Here is a 7,379-nt window from a genome sequence, read left to right on the forward strand (position 1 = left end):
CAAGCTAAAATTGTAAAGGATAAAAATACATACATACAGATATTGATAAAATTAACAAAGATCAAAAGCTCTAGTAAAAAGCCAGGTCTTAAGTGCTAGAGTAAAAGGCCCTAAGTCACGCATGGCTCTCATGTAGGGCGGTAAGGAATTCCATAAGGCAAGGGCAGAAATAGAAAAAGCTCTGCGTCTGGTCTTTTCCAAGTGCACTTCTCTAGGACCGGTATATAAAGTAAGTCACGTTGGGCTGGTCGTTGCGACCTCCGATGATGAGAAAAGGAGAGACGGTCCCTAAGATATGATGGACCCTGGCCATAAAGAATTTTAAAGATCAGAACTAGCATCTTATAGAGACCACGGTACTTAGTTGGAAGCCAATGCAAATGCCACAACACTGGTGTTTTATGGCATTTCATGGGTGTTCTTGTGTGAGTAGCCTGGCTGCTGCATTCTGAACAATACTGAGCTTTCGGGTCATATACATCGGAAGGCCAACATACAGGGCATTACAATAGTCTAGCCTAGATGTGACCGTGGCATGGATGACTGTTGCCAGAACCTCATCAGATAGGTAGGGTGCCAATTGCCTCGCTTGTTGTAGATGGAAAAAGGCCTGTTTGCTGGCAGCAGTGACCTGAGCTTCCATTGTCAGCTGCGAATCCAAAATGACCCACTAGCTCTTAACGGTAGGCAAAGGAGATAGGGCAGCACCATCGAAGGTGGGTAGCAAATGGGTCAGACCAATTGAGCAGCCATGCCAGAGAATCTCAGTCTTCGCCGGGTTCACCTTCAGTCTACTAGCACGTAGCCAGTTTGACAGTGCCTCCAGACATAAGGTGAAATTGTCTGGTATTAAGGTTGCTCCAGGCTCCAAACGCAGAAGGAGTTGGGTGTCGTCCGCATATTGATAGCAGTCTAGGCCGAAACTCCGAACCAAACTAGCAAGGGGTCTAACAAAGATGTTGAAGAGAAGAGGGGAGAGAATTGCACCCACATAGGAGGGGAGATCTTTCAGAGACTTGATCCATATACTCCACGCATTGGCTCCGGTTTCGGAGAAATGAGTCAAACCAATTGAGGGCCTGACTGCGAACTATCTATCTACCTATCTATCTACCTATCTATCTACTTACCTATCTACCTATCTACCTATCTACCTACCTACCTATCTAATCTATCTATCTATCTATCTATCTATCTATCTAATCTATCTATCTTATCTACCTACCTACCTATTTAATCTATCTAATCTATCTATCTATCTATCTATCTATCTATCTAAAAATGTAATGTTCGTTTGTGGGATTAACATAACTCAAAAACCACTTGACGAACTGCCACCAAATTTGGCCACAACACCCCTACTAAATCAAGGAGTGACCGTCACTAAAAAATTATGATTTTGTCATTTGGGAGTTGTAGTTGCTGGGATTTATAGTTCACCTACAATCAAATAGCATTCTGAACTCCACCAATGATGGAATTGAACCAAACTTAGTACACAGGACTCCCATGACCAATAGAAAACACTAGAAGGGTTTAGTGGGCATTGACCTTGAGTTTGGGAGTTGTTGTTCACCTACATCCACAGAGCACTGTGGACTCAAACAATGATGGATCTGGACCAAACTTGGCACAAGCACTCCATACTCCAAAATATCAACAAAGATGGAGTTTGGGGGAAACAGACCTTGACATTTGGGTGTTATGGTTATTGGGATTTATAGTTCACCTACAATCAAAGAGCATTCTGAACCCACAAACGACAGAATCGGGGTTAACTTCCCACACAGAACCCCCATGACCAACAGAAAATACTTAAGGCCATCCAGTCCAACTCTCTTCACCAGGACAAGAATATCTAATCAAAACCCTCTTGACAAAGAGTCACCCAGCTATAGATATAGATAGATATATATGATTCTCACACACAGGTATAATATCATAGATTTGAAAGGGATCCCTAAAGAAGGACAATGATATGTTCCATATTCCAGAGTAGGCAAACCAGACACTATCCACATCAACACTGACAAAGAAACAATAAGAAATACTGTTTACCCACAAGATTAAAGAAATTACATAGATTAGAAACCATTATTTTCCAGATCACCAGACTGGGCCACACCAACGTGTGGCAGGGGACAGCTAGTAGATAGAAAAAATAGATTACATAAATAGATAGATGATAGATTAGATTAGATTGATACGGGACATTTGGTGTAAGAATAAGAAACCCCTGTGCCGGCAGGTCGCAGGTTCAAATCCGGGTAGAGCACAGATGAGCTCCCTCTGTCAGCTCCAGCTCATGCGCGGACATGAGAGAAGCCTCCCACAAGGATGGTAAAACATCCAGCCCCCCCTGGGCAACATCCTTGCAGACAGCCAATTCTCTCACACCAGAAGCGACTTGCAGTTTCTGAAGTCACCCCTGACACGACAAAAAAAAAGTTCAGTCGCTTAGTGACCTCATGGACTAGCCCATGCCAGAGCTCCCTGTCTGCTGTCTCCACCCCCAGCTCCTTCAGAGTCCAGCCAGTCACTTCGAGGATCCCATCCATCCATCTTGCCCTTAGTTGGCCCCTCTTCCTTTTTCCTTCCATTTCCCCCAGCATCATTGTCTTCTCTAAGCTTTCCTGTGGCCAGGCTAATTCCCTGGCTGCAGATTTCCTGCACTGATCTTTGTACCTAGAAATACAAAGTCTGTCACTGCCTCCACGTTTTCTCCCTCTATTTGCCAGTTATCAATCAGTCTGGTTGCCATAATCTTGGGATTTTTTTTATGTTTAGCTGCAACCCAGCTTTTGCGCTTTCTTCTTTCACCTTGATTAGAAGGCTCCTCAGCTCTTCCTCGCTTTCGGCCATCAAAGTGGTGTCATCTGCATATCTAAGATTGTTGATGTTTCTTCCAGCCTTGCATTCGTCAAGCCCCGCACATCGCATGATGTGTTCTGCATACCAGTTGAATAGGTTGGGGGAGAATATACAACCCTGCCATACCCCTTTCCCAATCTTGAACCAGTCTGTTGTTCCATTGTCAGTTCTTACTGTTGCTACTTGGTCCTGATACAGAAGCTGGACTTGGACCATCATGGCCAAGTCCGGCTTCTCAAGGTACAGTTGCAGCTGACGCACAAGCTTTAGTTGTGTGAAAGCCTTCCTGGCCGTCTCCAACACCTGGGCCTCTAGGCTTAGCAATGAGTCCAGAAGGACTCCCAAACCACAGACCTGTGTCTTCAGTGGGAGTGTGACCCCATCCAACACCCTGTACCCTGATCTACCTTACAAATGACCAGAAGGACCTCCATCTTGTCTGCATTCAATTTCAATGTATGTATCCACGTGAAGTCTTAAAACATATCCCCAGTGGACATAGGGATCTTACTGTAATGACCACAAATTATTTGCTTAACTTTAAAGAGGAATAGTTCAAAATTTTCTGTACTTTGGCTCAGTCATTAATCAGAATGGAGAGTACAGTCAAGTAATCAGAAGAAGACTTGGACTCAACATCTAAAAAAGAACTAGACAAGCTCTTCATGTGTCAACATACATAACCGAATATCAAAGTTGGGATTGTCCAGGCCATCCTATGTATGGTTGTTAGAGCTGGACAGTAAAGAAACCTAGTGAGAGAATCGACTGAAGCAGAGTTCTGCAGATACCCTGGACTACCAAAAAGACAAATTATCAAATCAAGTCTGAAGCCTCCCTTGAAGCCAAGTTTACTAAAGACACTGTCGTGCTTTTAACCTAATCTTGAGAAGATATTTTGCTGTTGTTGCCTGCCATCAAATTGACTTTGACTTATGCAGACCCCATGAATGAGGAACCTACAAGTCACCATGGCTTCAACAGCCCTGTTCAATTCTTGTAGATTGAGATCAGCAACTTCTTGATTTCAGTCCATCCACCTGGAATGCAGTCTTCCTCTTTTCCTATTATCTCTAACCTTATGAAGCATTTCTATCTTTTCTGGTTAGTTGTGCCTTCCTGCAGCCAACATGACCAATGCATAGAAAGAGGAGAAGGTCTAGGGCCACAAATATCTGGAAGGCTGCATATTTCCTGCTTGGCTACCTCTTCCCCAGATGATCTTTCCTCAGAGTAAGTGCCTAGAATCTATCACCAAAAAGATCTGCCAACCTTGGCACCATTGTGTTTATGTCGGGTCTTAAAGTGATCTCTTGGCACCTTTCCAATGTCTGGGAAGTATTTTGAAGGTGTCTCCTTTAGTGCAGCTGCAGTATTTAAATCTTAAGCTCTTTATCCAGAGTAATCTCATTGCTCTAATAGTATGGTGAATGTCAGCCTGAAATTGAGGAAAATCTACATTCATTCTGGACCTAGGTTTTGAGCAGGGTTAGAAGTAAAGGCGTACAAAGCAACTGAGAAGGGATACTTTTCCTCTCAACTTAAAACTAGATTAATATTGTTATTTTTTTCAGTATTAATATCAATCAATTCCATTTCCTCCTTTTATTTCTTTGCTGTAACCTTGAAACAAATAATATTATGTTTTGCCGTCTTGTTACTGTTTTTAGCTACTACTTCTGTTTAGACACATTTTTAAAAAATCAAGGTTAAGGACTAAATGGGCACTCCAGGGACCCTGAAGGGTTGCACCCACCTGCCATCCAACCACAATATATATGTTTGTCTCTAAATGCCAACACCCAATTTTGCCACATCATGGCAGAAGCCTTTTTCCCTAAATAGGGTGAGAACCAGACTCACCGTTCACTATCTCTCAGCAACAAGGTCTCCTCGACCCAAAAGTTCATTCTTTGGGGCCAAAAATGAGAGCTGTGAGTGTGTAAAGAAATTGGCTCCAACTTCAAAGGGAGCATTTGGGGTCAATGTATTGTTTTGGGAGAGGAACCAAACAATTTGGCTGGAGGGGGGGGGGGAGCTTAGGAGGCACAAAAGTAAACCTGTATACCTGTATAAAACCTGTATAAAACTTCATTATACAAAGAAGTTATTGCTCTAATATACAGAGGACCACTTCACAATAGAAAGCTTAAAAGTGGTCTATAATTAATTAATTAATTAAATGAAAAATTTTATTAGCTTATAATGAATACCATAATTTGTCTGGGTATGTCATTTCAGAAAATTATGAATTATGTTTTGCAGTCCTATCACTCTACATTGGCATTATTCTACTTTAACAGTCATGGAAATATTCTGTAAAATTCTGGGGTTTGTAGTGTTTTCTCCTTCCTATTTCTCTTGGCCTTTCCCTTAGATGGATTACTCAGCGCCTGACTGCTGTATTTTGTGTATATTGTGTACTGGGAAATGTGCCTGCTTAAGGCCTCCACTTCTCTTCCCTATAAATCATGTTGCTATGATCATTGGACTTGTTTAGAAAATAATAATACAAATAAACTTCATTTATATCCAGCCACCATCTCCCCGAAGGACTCAGGGCAGCTCACAAAAAGCACACAATAGTGCCGTGACAAAACAACATACATTTACATAAACAACATATGTTTGCATAAAACAACATATATTTACATAAAACAGCATACTAATATAAACCAATTTCCATAATTCCACATGCATTGCAAAAAAGAAGACTCCACATTCAGTTCCTGGCATCTTCAGTTAACTGGGTGAGGTATCAGTAGGGGTTTGCTGAGAAATACTTTTATTTATCCGGAAAGCTGTGCCAGCCAGTTACTTTGCTAGTAAATGGGCAAATAGTGCGATGGAATACACTATCACACTATAAGCCACCACAAGTCTCCGGGGGAGAGGGGGCGGGATAATAATAATAATCATCATCTCATTATCTATATCTATCTATCTATGTATATAATAAAAGTCAAAACTTGTATGCGGAGGACAAAAGTGTGGCGGGAGGAGTATGTGCCAGCGTTCTGATTGGCTGGGCAGCGGTGCTATTTGCATGTGATCCCTGATTGGCCTGCTTCAACAGGAGCCCCTGGTGGAGAAAAGGGTACATGACAGAGACAGGGACATGACAGAAGGAAATTTGCATATGGTCTCTGATTGGCCAGCCTCAATTCCAAGATTCCGAGATGACAAAGAGAGGAAAGGAAAGGCCAGGGGCTCTGTCAGAAAATTACCAATACAGACCACACTTGGCAAACAGAGCACAGAAGACCCACTCTACATCCTACTGCAGTTTGGAGGAGGATGAACCATGGATGATGGGACTTGCAGTACCATCACTCACATTCTGAGACCGCTGTTAACCTCATGCACTGACTGATCAGGACCAAACTTGCCACATAGACCTCTCATGACCCACTTTACGTCCCGGTGTGTTTTGGCCAGAGATGGACCATGAATTATGGGACTTGCAGTACCTTTGCTCAATTCCTGCGACCAATGCAACCCTCATCCAATTACCGATAAAGACCAAATTTGGCACACTGAGTCTCCTTGATGCACTCTACATCCTGGTGCGGTTTGGGGGAGGATGCTCCATGGACGATGGGACTTGCAATACCTGTACTCCCTTCCTGAGACCATTACAACTGCCAACAGTGATGGATCAGGATCACAATTCGCACAGAGAGCCCGCATGACCCACTCTACATCCTGGTGCAGTTTGGAAAAATTTGGAAATGGATTATGGGACTTGCAGTCACTTCACTCACTTCCTGAGGCCACTGAGACCCTTGCCAATGACTGATCAAGACCACACTTGGCATACAGAGTCCCCATGACCCACTCTACATCCTGGTGCGGTTTGGAAGAATTTGACAATGGATGATGGGACTTGCAGTCACTTCACTCACTTCCTGACACCACTGAGACCCTCACCAATGACTGATCAAGACCAAACTTGGCACACAGAGCCCCCATGACCCACTCTACATCCCGATGCTGTTTGGAGGAGGGTTGACCATGGATGATGGGACTTGCAGTACCTTTACTCACTTACTGAAACCACTGTGACCCTAATCCAATGACTGTGACTGATAAAGACCAAACTTTGCACACAGAGCCCCCATGACCCACTCTGCATCCTGCTGCAGTTTGAAGGAGGTTTGACTTTGGATGATGGAACTTGCAGTACCTTCACTCACTTACTGAAACCACTGCCACCCTCATTCAATGACTGATAAAGACCAAACTTGGCACACAGAGCCCCCATGACCCACTCTATATCCTGCTGCTGTTTGGAGGAGGGTTGACCATTGATGATGGGACTTCAAGTACCTTCACTCACTTCCTGAAAACAATGCAACCGTCATCCAATGACAAATAAAGACCAAACTTGGCATACAGAGCTGCCATTACCCACTTTCTCTAATAACCCGGGCAGCGCCGGGTCCCCAACCTAGTTTACAATATAAACTATAGGGAGAATACAACACCCCTATTAAAACAGCTTTCTT

The sequence above is a fragment of the Anolis sagrei genome, chromosome 4 (assembly GCF_037176765.1).
Source record: "Anolis sagrei isolate rAnoSag1 chromosome 4, rAnoSag1.mat, whole genome shotgun sequence".
In the NCBI taxonomy this organism is placed as follows: Eukaryota; Metazoa; Chordata; class Lepidosauria; order Squamata; family Dactyloidae; genus Anolis; species Anolis sagrei.